Genomic DNA, 12,322 nt, shown 5'->3' with positions numbered 1-12,322 from the left:
TTTTTTTAGGTCATTAAAATAGTTTTTTGGGAGTCTGATTGGTATAGCGCTAAATAAATAGATTAGTTTAGGTAATATTGTCATTTTTATTATATTTGCTCGCCCTATCTAAGAGGATTTAATATTTTTCCAATTGGTTAGATCAGACTTAATTTGTGTGAAAAGTGGTCTGTAATTTTGCTCATAAAGTTTCTGATTTTCCCTTGGCAGATAGATTCCTAAATATTTTATATTATCACAGTAGTAACTTTAAATGGAATTTCTCTTTGTAACTCTGACTGTTGGATTTTGTTAGTGATATATAAGAATGCTGATGACTTATGTGGGTTTATTTTATAACCAGCAACTTTGCTAAAATTGTGAATTATTTCTAATAACTTTTTAGTAGAATCTCTGGGGTTCTCTAAGTATACCATCATATCGTCAGCAAAGAGTGATAATTTGGTTTCCTCATTGCCTATTCTTATTCCTTTAATCTCTTTCTCAGCTCTTATTGCCAAAGCTAGCATTTCTAATACAATATTAAATAGTAACGGTGATAGTGGGCAACCTTGTTTCACTCCAGATCTTATTGGGAATGGTTGCAGTTTGTCCCCATTACATATGATGCTTACTGATGGTTTTAAATAGATGCTGCTGATTATTTTAAGGAAAAGTCCATTTATTCCTATATTCTCAAGTGTTTTTAATAGGAATGGATGTTGGATTTTGTCAAATGCTTTTTTTGCATCTATTGAGATGATCATGTGGTTTTTGTTAATTTGGTTATTAATATGGCCAATTATATTGATAGTTTTCTTAATATTGAACCAACCCTGCATTCCTGGTATTATTCCTACTTGATCATAGTGTATTATCCTGGGGATGATTTTCTGTAGTCTTTTGAGCAAGGTGATTTTAGATTTTCATGAAACAATGATTCGTAAAATGAGTAGAACCAAGAACGCATTGGATACAGTAACAAAATTGCTTAAAGAATAACAGTGAATAACTAATATATTTAGAGTATTATAAAGATTTAAATAAGCTACAAAGGACCTATGAAAGAAGATGCTATCTACTTCTGGAGAAAGAATAGAAGTGTGCATAGTTTTACATACATATGTATGGTGACCTCCTTTAGTGTGAGGTGGGGTTGGAGAGAGGCAACGTAGAATGTAAAATGTAATAAAAAATTTTAAAAAATACCTCCAGAGAGAAGAAACTGTCTCAAGTCAGTCCATTCCACCTTTGGACCACTCAAATTATTAGGAAATGTTCCTTATATCAAGTCAAAATGTGCCTCTTTACAACTTCTACCCAATGCTAGTCACTGTGGGTGATTTGATTATCAAATAGAATTGAGATGATGTCGAACATAAATTTTTCTTTTTTCTCTTTTTTTTGGGGGGGAAGAGTGGAGGGTGGGATGAGGTAAAAATTTTCCAAACACCTTTCAGACAATAAGCATAATCTTAAATGGAGTAGTCTAGAAATAAGCATATTGGATTGAAATGAGATTGGTTTTGCTACTTAAAGTAAGGTATGAGCTTTGAGCACTAAAATCAGTATGCCACTTTTTGCAATCTGACCTCTAAATTCATCAATCAACTGCTTTATCCAAAATTACCAATGATCTTTTAATGAACAATTCTGAGGGTCTTTTCCCAGTCAAAGAACTAATCTATTAGAGGTGTTAGAGAGGTAAATAATCTCCTCAGTTCTGGTTTTCTTTCTAAAAATTTCTAGTTCTTCCTTATTACTGAATATCCATCTTTTGTCCTGTATGGTTAAGATCAGACTTTCAGGAGACGTCACATTGGTTTGCATCATGAACTCCATTGCTCTTCAGAGCACATTCTATTCCCTCCTTTTCCTGTGGATGAGGAATAGTTTTAACTTACTTGAATATATTTTTTTTTTTGTACTTAAAGGTCTTTATCCTGATTACTTGCAGAACTTATTTCTGAGCTGAATTTTAAAATTTAACCACCGTGTGTCCTGCAGTTTTCAGCCTTAAGTGAGTAGTCTGTTTCTGGAGGTGATGTGCTACTATTAAAAGTTTTTTTTTTTTTTTATCCAGATAAATTCTTCCCAGATTCCCAACCTTCCTAAGGTTGTCTCTGCACACCCTGCATTTGAGTTCAGTATGCTTTGTTTACATAGTAAGCCTCTTTTATTAATGTTTTTTGCTTTTCTCTTCTTCTGGGTTCTTCAATTCTATGTATTTACATTCCCATTGCTCTCCTTGTTTCTCTTTTATTTCTTTGATGGGGTTTTCTATTACAGATTTTTCTATTCTGTTATTTTTGTTGGACAAGCCATAAGTTCTGAACTCAGATTTTTCATTTCTTTTAAACCATTCAGGAACAGTATGTTATAGTACTATGTTCTCCAATTCTACAGGGTTTTCTGTCTCATCAAATGTGGTATCATTTTCCTTTATTTTGCACTATTTATTCATATATGACTGAATTAATTTATTAGATCTGGAGACTATATTTCCTTCCGTTGTTACTGTTTTTCCTGTTAATTTATTTATGTTTAAGGTATTTGAGTATTCTTTCTGAAATCTTCGATATTTTCAGTCTCCCTCTTCTTTCCCCCCTCCATTTCTCTTTATCATTTACTTCCTGCTTTCCTTCCAGTTTTTTTGGAGGCCAGACAGAATGCTGGAAGGATGGTAATACCATTAATAGAATAGAGATGTTGGTGGAATGTCAAATTTGGGAGAAAGATAATGAGTTTTTGTTTCATTCTTATTGAATTTGAAGTGACAGTAAGATATCCAGATTGAAATACATAGCACATTAGGAAGGAAAAACATAAGTACAGTTTTAAAATACAATAGAGCAACATTATTGTCATACTATATCGCTATGGAATAGAATTCATATAAGCTATGTCTGAAGTTACTGAAGAACTCAAAAGAACTCTCATCTATAAAATGATCTTATATACCCTAGCAAATCACTTATTACAAATTCAATTCCCTGGCAATCTCATCTATCTGGAAAACAGACAAATACTAGAACATAAGCAAAAACATCTCTGAGTAATCAAATGACATACCATAAATTCATTCACTAAATCCATGTATTTTATTTATAGGTAGGACTTTCAAACTTTCATTCATTAACTCCATTTACTTCATTTACTCTAGATGAAATTTTTATTCTAAATGTACTACACATTCTCTTCTTTCATTAATAGGATGTATTTAAGATTCAACTTTTTTGATGACTCAGGGTCATTCTTATAAATATCAGTTATTGCACTATATTATATAGTAATAATAAAATAGTTATCTTGTTTCTAAGTCCACTGCAGATTAGTAGCAGTTAACAGAAATGGGAGGAGCCATTACTACCAGATACACACAGAAATGACAGCTAACTGCCTAAGAATGAAAAAGTAGAATATGTCATAATTATGATAATTGAAAAAGCATAACATTATGGGGTCATTTAAAATAGGATTATAATCCAGGACATACCTCAACAGACCACAAGGACGTTCATTCAACCTCCCGATCCAGTACAAAAATTTCATTACAATGATATTTAGTCATCAAAAGTTAGTCACTTATGACCTAAGAAATACTCTGCCACCAAAAAATCTTCAGGTCTAGACTCATAGCCATTGGATAACATAAACCCCCAAAAAGACACCAGGATTTTCTCAAATTCTTAGGTTCATTGTAGAGGCAAGATATAGTAGAGTGCTCAGCCCAGAATCAGAAATTTAAATTCAAATGTAGCCTCAGGCACTTAGTAAAGATAGGATCCTGGGCAAGTCATTTAATCTCTGTCTCCCTTCGGATTCCTTAAAAGTAAATTGGAGATAAAAATGGCATCTTACTCCCAGAGTTGATGTGAGAATTAAATGAAGTAACATAATAACTGTTTCTGGGGAAATTTTCTTCCATAAAATTGAATGAAGTATATCTCATTTCCAGAGTTTTCCCTAAAAGGAATAAAATGCCTTCTAGATGGGTAACTGTATTTGTACAAAGTGGCTGATAAGTTATCTTCCTATATTTGTTCTCTCTACCACAATAGAAATACTTAAGACTGAAAATTATTCATAAGCATATACTGACATGTATTAAAACATGAAACAGTATTCATTACTTCTATTATATTCTCCTGAAAGTTAAAGATTCTTGGGAAACTTGTGTAACTTCTAAAAAGATTTCAATTTTATTTAAGTCTATTTTAGCAACAATTCAGATCAGGTCCAGGTCTTCTGGGCAGACAAGTAAAGGGTCGGGGCTTCAGATTTTAGACTGATCCTATCCATGGTCATCTGCTCTATTGTAAGTGTTACAGTTGGAAGAAGTGCCTACCACTGCCAGTCAATTCCTAGGCTTTTGACTCATAGAACTCATGAAGTAGGTAACAGGGCTAGAAATGTTGATTACTTTTTGATCATCTGTGTCAGAGAAAAAAACATAAAGGAGAGGTAGCTAGGGATATGAGGTTCAGTTTCAGGCTTCAACCTAGATAACCTAGGCAAATTCTTTCTGTAATGTGTCAGTGTTCTGGAAGATACCATAAATGCTGATAGGGAAGAAAAAGAAAGAATTCCCTCTTCATCTTTTTTGGGGAATCCAAGAGAAAGCTGACAGAGTTCCAAGCAAAACTCACTCAAAAAGGATGGGGGAAAAAAAAGGAGAGAGGCAGAGAGAGAGAGAAGGGGGGAGGAAGGGAGGAAAGGAGGGACAGAGAGGGAAAAGGAAAGGGAAATGGAGAGAGAAGGAGAGAGAGAGAGAGAGAGAAGATGGAGGAGGAGGAGAAGGAAGAAGAAGAGGAGAAGGAAGAGGTAGAGGAAGAAGAAGAGGAGGAGGAGGAAAAGGAGAAGGAGGAGGGAGGGAGGAAGGGAGAGAGGGAGAAAAGTGGAGAGGAAGGAAAAAAAAAACCTATTGAATATGTATATCTTTTCCTGGCTTAATTGTCAATCCTTCCTCCTTCAAGAAGACCAAGGGATCAACCAAGAACCACTGGTCACACATGCACTTTATATTTCTTATTTGTTTACATGTTGTGTCCCCCATTAAAAGATGAGTTTCTTGAGTCTTTTTGCCTTTCTTTGTATTCCTTGTGCTTAGAACAGTGCCTGACAGTATTTAAAAAAATAATTGAGCATGAGGATGACAATGAATTTCCCAATAAGGTAGTATAAGAATTAGTTCCACTTTTAGAGGACGAGAGGAGTTTATAAACACTAAATAACTTAGCCCCAGATCATACCACTGTTTAAAGGCAGAGTTAGAACTTGAAGCCATGTCTTCTTACTGCAAGTTCAATGATCATTGTATTGTCTCTCTTGAACTAAATCCATTATTCCTGTGGCTTTATTTAAATATGTCCAATAATGGCCACCTCTCTAGGAAAGCATGCCTAGAGCACATGTTCATTTGTGCCTCACCCATAAAGCTGAGTGGCTACAATTATATGCCCACAAACAGGAAACATGGTGCTATGGGTAGCTTCACTGGGGAAGTGTCAAACCTTGATGCTGGCCTACTCCTATATAAATATCCTGAAATGGGTATTCCTGGCCTTAATGGCAACCTAATGAGTTCAAGAGATTGGGAGCTCCTAGGTCTGAGTGCTCATAAAATGATCTGTGAAACAATGTCTCAGAGAAGATATACAAAAGCTTCCCTTCTTATAACACTATGGCTATGACTTCAGGACTGGTGAAGTAAACTTCTTTGATACTTCACTGGTAACATTACGTCTGGCATACCATGTTGTTCGTTGCAGGAAAGATAAGACCAAGCCACATAACCTGGCTTGACTGAAAATATGACCTGGAACTACTCAGACAGTGCAGAACCGAGGTAAAGGTGAAATGCCTTTTAGTATTCCCACAAAGTATTTCATTAATGGTTTAAGAACCAGCTCCCTTGATGAAATTGAAACTATTACCACCCATATGAAAGAGTGTTCCAAATCACTATTAATCAGAGAAATGCAAATTAAGACAACTCTGAGATACCACTACACACCTGCAGTTTGGCTAAGATGACAGGAAAAAATAATGATGAATGTTGGAGGGGATGTGGGAAAACTGGGACACTGATGCATTGTTGGTGGAGTTGTGAACGAATCCAACCATTCTGGAGAGCAATCTGGAATTATGCCCCAAAAGTTATCAAACTGTGCATACCCTTTGATCTAGCAGTGCTACTACTGGGCTTATACCCCAAGGAGATACTAAAGAAGGGAAAGGGACCTGTATGTGCCAAAATGTTTGTGGCAGCCCTGTTTGTAGTGGCTAGAAGCTGGAAAATGAATGAATGCCCATCAATTGGAGAATGGTTGGGTAAATTGTGGTATATGAATGTTATGGAATATTATTGTTCTGTAAGAAATGACCAGCAGGATGAATACAGAGAGGCTTGGAGAGACGTATATGAACTGATGCTAAGTGAAATAAGCAGAACCAGGAGATCATTATATACCTCAACAACGATACTGTATGAGGATGTATTCTGATGAAAGTGGATTTCTTTGACAAAGAGAAGACCTAATTCAGTTTCAATTGATCAATGATGGACAGAAGCAGCTACACCCAAAGAAAGAACACTGGGAAATGAATGTAAATTGCTTGCATTTTTGTTTTTTTTCCCAGGTTAGTTTTAACCTTCTGAATCCAATTCTCCCTGTACAACAAGAGAACTGTTTGGTTCTGTACACATATACTGTATCTAGGATATACTGCGACATATTCAACATATATAGGACTGCTTGCCATCTAGGGGAGGGGGTGGAGGGAGAGAGGGGAAAAATCGGAACAGAAGTGAGTGCAAGGGATAATGTTGTAAAAAATTACCCTGGCATGGGTTCTGTCAATAAAAAAGTTATTATAATAAAAAACCAAACCAAAACAAAACAAACAAACAAACAAAAAAGAACCAGCTCCCTCAGAGAGTAATAATAGGAGCAATGGATTATTGTATCATGTTTTAAATATTTGTCAACACTCATCAATCTTGTTTTAAGCAGTTTTTTATAATAAAGAAAATGTCTTACGCCTGATCTACTTTATATATGAAGTCCTTTTCTAGAAGAGATCTTGTTAAATACCTTTGAAGAGATCCCAAACAGCCAAACAATGAACTTTGTTTCAGAAATCTTTCCCAGGGTTTGAGGTGACAGAATAATGAGCCAGAGAATAGAAATATCTGTTTCATTCTCTTTAGGGGCCAAGCTCCCTCAGGACATGATCCTGGTCCCCAGGAACCTAGAACCAAGCCTGTTTTAGAGGAAGAGGGTGGAGCAGTTAAGGAGTTCAATAGTGAGGAAGATCTGAGTTCAAATATAATCCTCAGAGACTTGATACTTATTAGTTGTGTGACCCTGGGGCAAATCACCTAATTCAGATTGCCTTGCCAAACACACACACACACAGGCTGTCAAAAGGGGAAAAAAAGGAAGAGGATATTTTACACAGATTTGGCCAATCCCAGCAACAGAGGATTCTATGGTACTGGTAGGATTAAGAATCACAAAACCTTCAAGGGAATAGTTAATATATTTAAGCCCCATAGTCCCTCGTTGGAGGTTATGGATAATTACAATCTTTGTAGGGTCTATGGTGTTAATGAAGCAAATATGGCATTCAAACTTCCTGCCTAGTCCAAACTTTAAGAGATCTTGTCACACTTCCCCTAAGCTTTTAATAAAAAGCCACTGGCTAAAATGAAAGCATGGGAATAAGGAAGTAGGAAATAGGTCAATTAGAATAGATAGGGAAAATAACATTTTTTTAATATAAGTTCATTGAGGTCAAATACTATTTGATTTTCGTCCTTGTATCTTGAAAGCCTAGGGTTTTATAAATGGTAAACTTTTTTATTTTTTTTTTTTTATTTAATAGCCTTTTATTTACAGGTTATATGCATGGATAACTTTACAGCATTAACAATTGCCAAACCTCTTGTTCCAATTTTTTACCTCTTACCCCCCACCTCCTCCCCTAGATGGCAGGATGACCAGTAGATGTTAAATACTAAATGGTAAACTCTTAATAAATTTTTGGAAAATCATTTGTTCAGTTGAATTAAAGTACATAAATGAGACAGGCATTTGTCTGTCATTGTCTGATGAGGCAGAGTAATGTAGAACAAGTGCTGGCCTGTAAGTCAGGAAAAGTCTGCCTAGATTTGAATCATGCCTGTGGGTGGTTACTATCACTATTACTAAGGGCAAGTCACTTTCTAAGAGCTTCAATTTTCTCATCTGAGAGATAATAACATGCTTATAGTTATGCTATAATTATTATTGGTGTTGTGAAAATCAAATGAAATAATGTAGATAATTTCTCCACTTTGGTGCCATATAAAGGATCCCTATTGTTACTTAAGGAAAAAGAGGTACATCTATTGTAAATGGGAATATTTCTATATATGTTAGTCAATTTAGTAAACAGTTATTAAAGCCTAAAAATCCAGAAATTATTAAGCAAAGATATTACACAATTTATCACCAAAATAATACATTCCAACCAGGTGGGATTTATACCAAGAGTGTAGGACTGGTTCAATATTAGGAAAACTAGTAGCATAATTGACTATATCAATAACAAAATTAACATAAAATATGATTATCTCAATAGATACAGAGAAAGCTTTTTAACAAAATACAGCAGCTATTTCCATTAAAAACACTGTAGAGTACAGGAATAAATGGAATTTTCCTTAAAATGGTAAGTAATATCCACGAGTTAAGTATTATCTGTAATGGGGATAAGCCAGAAGTCTTCCCAATAAGATCAGGGGTGAAACAAGAATGTTTATTATTACTACTACTATTCAATATTATACTAAAAATGTTAGTTTTAGCTAGCTAAGAGAGCAAAAAAGCAATGAAAGGAATAAGACAAGGCAAGAAGGAAACAAAATTATGGCTCTTTGCAGATGATATGATGATATACTTAAGAGAATTAACTAAAAAGTAGTTTAAATAATGAACTTTAGCAAAGTTGCAGGATATAAAAATAAATCATCAGCATTTCTATATATTACAACAAAATTCAGCAAGAAAAGATAGAGAAATCCCACTTAAAATAACTATAAGCAATATAAAATATTTGGGAGTCTATTTGTCAGGATAAATCCAGAAACTATATGAACACAAAGCAAAACACTTTTCACACAAATAAAGTCAATTGAGAAAATATCAATTGCTCCTGGGTAAGCCAAGCTAATATAATAAAAATGACAATTCCACCTAAATTAATTTACTTGTTCAGTAACACCAACCAAACTATCAAAAATTATTTTATGGAGTTAGAAAAAACAATAACAAAATGTATCTTGAAGAACAAAAGATCACAATTATCAAGGGAATTAATGGGGGATAGGGGAGAGAAATGCAAAAGAATGTGACTTAGCCATACCAGTTCTACAATTCTATCATAAAACAGCAATCATCAAAATTATTTGGTACCTGAGTGGTGGATCAGTGGAAAAAATTAGGTACATAAGACACAGTTGATTGGTTGATAGTTGCCTTTCATTCTTGAAGAGGATCCAAATGATATCACTATATTAGAGTCAAATTAATGTATATGATAGCGGCTGATCAGACCGATACAAGCTTAGAATCCTCTGCCACAGATTGGACACAAATAGTCCCTATGAACAATTGGTGTGGATTCTCTAACTGTGCACATTTTGTTTCTTCTGAGCTAATTCTGCTTTGATCTTAGAGCACAGCATCTTCTTTGATGAGGCCATGACATGTTGGATATCCTATGTCAATGTTTCACATATCATACAATCAATTCTAAAGTTCTTGAGAGACCTTGAGTATGTACTTGCATTGCTTGTTCTGACTACCTTGTAAGTCACTTGCCCTGTGTGAGTTCTCCACAAAATAGTCATTTTGGCAAGCATACATTTGGCATTTGAACAACATGGCCAGCCCAGTAAAGTTGCGTTCTCTGCAACAGAACTGGAATGCTTGTCAGTTTAGTTTGAGAAAGGACCTCAGTGTCTGGTATTTTATCCTGCCAGGTGATCTTCAGAAGCTTCCCAAGACAATTTAAATGGAAGCGATTCAGTTTCTTGGTATGGTACTAGTATACTGTCTAGGTATTAGTATACTGTCTAGGTACTCAACTGCTCTGTAGACCTTCAGTTTGGTAACAGCTTAATACCTTTTCTCTCCCACACTTTCCTTCAAACTCTCCCAAACAGTGAGCCAGTTCTAAGCATGAATGTGTCCATTTCATTCTCAGTGTATAGATAGACCCCTAGAAAATATACTGCCAAAGTAAGTGAATTTATTCACAGCACTCAGTTTCTTCATTTGCTGTAACTGATTGTTCTACATATGGTGTGGTGTTGGCTGATGGGTACTTATATATTCTTGGTATTGTTGGGTCAAAATTAGCACAAGCAGTAGAAAATCCATATTTTGTTGCATCTCAGTTTCAGAGCCTGCAGTGAATGTACAATCATCTGAAAACAGAAAATCATGCACCAACACTCCCTTCACTTTAATTTTGACCTGTAGCCTTTTCAAGTTGAAGAATTTACCATAAGTGCAATAACTGACTTTGATGCCATGTTTATACAATCTCAGTGAGCTTTTGTAGCTGCTTTCCCAAATGGCCATTTTTGCTTTTTAAGGCATTCTTCTCACTAGCTTTTTGCATTTCCTTTTGTACCACTCTCAATTCTTTTCCTAATTTTTCCTCTTTCTTGATTATCAAAAACCCTTTTGAGCTCTTCCATGGCCTGAGCCCAAATCTTATTTTTCTTAGAGGCTTTGGATGTAGGAGCTTTGACTTTATCTTCTGGATAGGTTTTAATCTTGTCACCATAACAACTTCAATGATCAGAAACTTTTGTTGTCTGCTCATTTTCCTAGCCTATTACTTGGCTTTTAACTCTTAATAAAGTAGGGCTCTGTTTCCAAGATGGAGGGTGCACTGTGTCTCAAGCTTCAGGGGTTTTGTGCAGCTGTTTTCAGAAAGCCTTAGAGGAACCTGACCACAAGCCTTTTTTGTCCTAGAGCTGTTAGGAGTGTCCCTGCCCCACTGCAGCTACAATATCTCTTGTGCTGAATCAACAAAGTTCTGTTTTGTTAATACTTAGGCCCTGGGATTGGGGTTGGAGCTGACTGGGCTGGCACGACCTGCATTAGGGACTGAACTCCAGACTTTCACCCTGATGCCAGAGACCCTCTCCACAGGTTTTCTGAGTCTTCTCTGGTGTTTCTGGGCTGAGAGGTCCAGAAGCCTTAGTATTGCTTCTGATTCAGAGATCTCACCTTACTCACTGGGGTCCAACTGAGGATGGGGCCAGGTCTGGAGCGGGGCACATAGGGCTTGGAGTTGGGGCTAGGGTTGGGACCTAGGCTGGGGCCAAGGTTGCAGTGTAGCCTTGATGCTGTTTCTACGGTAGAGAATTGATGTGATAATCCCCTCTTTGGTTGGAGGCACAGGTCCAACATGGAAAGAATTCAGGAACCCAAAAAGTTTGAATGGCAAAAAGGAAGTTTATTGGCACTGTGAAGTCAGCTTTGCTAAGAAGGCAGACTTCTGAGTGGCAAAGTCCTGTTAGGGAAATAAAGGTTAGCACTGAAAAGAGAATGTCTTCACATCGGGCCACAGTCCTGGTAGACAGATGTGCCAAGAGGAAAGGTCCCTTGGCAAAAGCATACTACTTTGGACTTCTGCAAAGATATGAGTTTAAAATTGCCATTTTATAACAGTCTGAGGTTAAGGCTCTCAGTTGAAAAGGGAGCCAATGCCCCCAGGCCTAGATACTTATCTTGGAGTTTCAAACTTCTCAATATCAGGCCCAAATCTCCAACTGAATGAAATTCCTTAAGATCCCCTACCCAAAAGATCAATGGGGATTGATTTGCCTGAAGATCTCTAGTTGAATGAAGCTACTTATCTTAGGAAAAGGTTTGTCTTGAAAATATGCCTTCTCCTAGACTTTCTGGAGCAAAGGGGATAGAATTTCAGAGTGATTATTTTATAGATTAAAGGGGACACAGTTTCATACTCCACCCCCCCTCAGCCTGTGCTGGGATTATGAGCTAGACTTCCCCCTTCATTCCATAGACCTTTTCTGCTGACCAAGTCTTCTCTGATATCTCTGAACTGAGAGATCTGGAAGTCACTAATACTGCCACTGATTCACAGGTCTGGCTAGACCTGGATCTGGGTCCAGGGCTGGGCTAGCATGGCCGGTGCTGGAATTGAACACTAGGCTTCCACCCTGGTTCCACAGACCTTTTCTGTTGACCTTCCAGGTCCTCTATGGTATCTCTGGGCTGAGAAGTCTGAAAGCCTCCAGAGGCTCAAGTGAGGG

The sequence above is a fragment of the Sarcophilus harrisii genome, chromosome 2, assembly GCF_902635505.1.
Source record: "Sarcophilus harrisii chromosome 2, mSarHar1.11, whole genome shotgun sequence".
In the NCBI taxonomy this organism is placed as follows: domain Eukaryota; kingdom Metazoa; phylum Chordata; class Mammalia; order Dasyuromorphia; family Dasyuridae; genus Sarcophilus; species Sarcophilus harrisii.
This window is presented reverse-complemented; position numbering follows the sequence as displayed.